The sequence below is a fragment of the Loxodonta africana genome, chromosome 3, assembly GCF_030014295.1.
Source record: "Loxodonta africana isolate mLoxAfr1 chromosome 3, mLoxAfr1.hap2, whole genome shotgun sequence".
Taxonomy (NCBI): Eukaryota; Metazoa; Chordata; class Mammalia; order Proboscidea; family Elephantidae; genus Loxodonta; species Loxodonta africana.
In genome coordinates, this window is record NC_087344.1 from 50,695,597 (window position 1) to 50,697,011 (window position 1,415).

Genomic DNA, 1,415 nt, shown 5'->3' on the forward strand with positions numbered 1-1,415 from the left:
GGTTGTCTGTGTTCCATCTAAGATCTCACGTATGGAAACACTGACCTAAGGGGTTGGTGGGTGAACCTTTTGGCAGTGGCACTGGGGAAATGTTTCCGCCGGGCATCTGCTCACTGTGGCTTGTGGTAGAGAGTTGAGAAAGTTCCTGTGCTTCCCATGAGTGGGCTCAGCTCAGCAGACTGAGAAGCTCATCTTCCTCCTTGTGTCCAACAGTAAGGACTTATATCAGCCACACTCATGAGAGACAAGTGTGCTGACCCTGGACGCAGGTCACCAGCAACGGGGTTGGCTGCAGGATGTCCAGGGTGGAGCCTTGGCTTGGAGCCTCCCTCCTGTTGCAGAGATCCTCTTGGGCCACCGAATCCTTTAGCAGGGTCCACATCCACAGGGTGAACTCTCTGCACACGACCAAGACTGCTCACCCTGCCGCTTACTCACCCACTGCAAACTCATACATGCACAGCTGGGCTTGTTTATTGGGTGCAGCTCAGGAGAGAAGGGTGCATGGGGGGAGAAAGCACTGGATTTGGGGGCAGAGGCTCAGGTGTCAGACCTGACTCGTACTCAGTGGTGTTGGCAAGTTATTAACTCTCTGAGCCTTGATTTCCTCATCTGTAAAATGAGAATGATATAACTATCAGAGTTACATTGGGCTCGTGAGGCTCCCATCTGGCTCCTGAGTGCTCCATCTGGAGCTGATCACAATTCTTTAGCCAGCTCTCCTTTCATCAGCGCTTCACATTGGTCGTGTGGATGCCCACCCATCACAGATCACCAGGAGCACGTGTGTAGTCGGCAAAGTTGGGGTTATTATGTTGTTTTAACAAGGGAGGGTGCACAGCATGGAGAACTGTGGGCTGTCTCAGGAAACCGGTCTTAGGGACTCACTATAGGACTTGAGCTAGTACTATGGGATTTTGGGGGAGGATTTAAGGAGGTGGGACTTTGCTCTGGATGTGTGCTGCGAGGAGGCTGGGATAATTCTATTTTGGGAAGCTTGCTTAGTTCATTTTATCTAGAATGCAGGGCTATAGCAGTTCAGCCAGACAGGAGGCATCCATTAGTTTTTTAAACTGTTTTCTTATTCTGGCGCAATATACACAACAAAGCATTCACAAATTCAACAGTTCCTACGTGCACAATTCAATGACATTATTACACTTCATGTTGCGTAACCCTTATCCTTTTCCTAGTTATTCTACCACCATTAAAGTAAACTCAGTGTCCCCCAAGCAAAAATTCCCCTTATCCCTCTCCCTCCCACCCTCGGTAACCACTCATAATCTTTTGTTTCTATATACTTGCTTATTTCATATAAGTGAGGTCATACAGTATTTGTCCTTTGCCACTGACTTCGCTCATCATAATGTTTTCTAGTTTCACCTGTGTTGTGGCGTGTATCAGGACTTCATTTC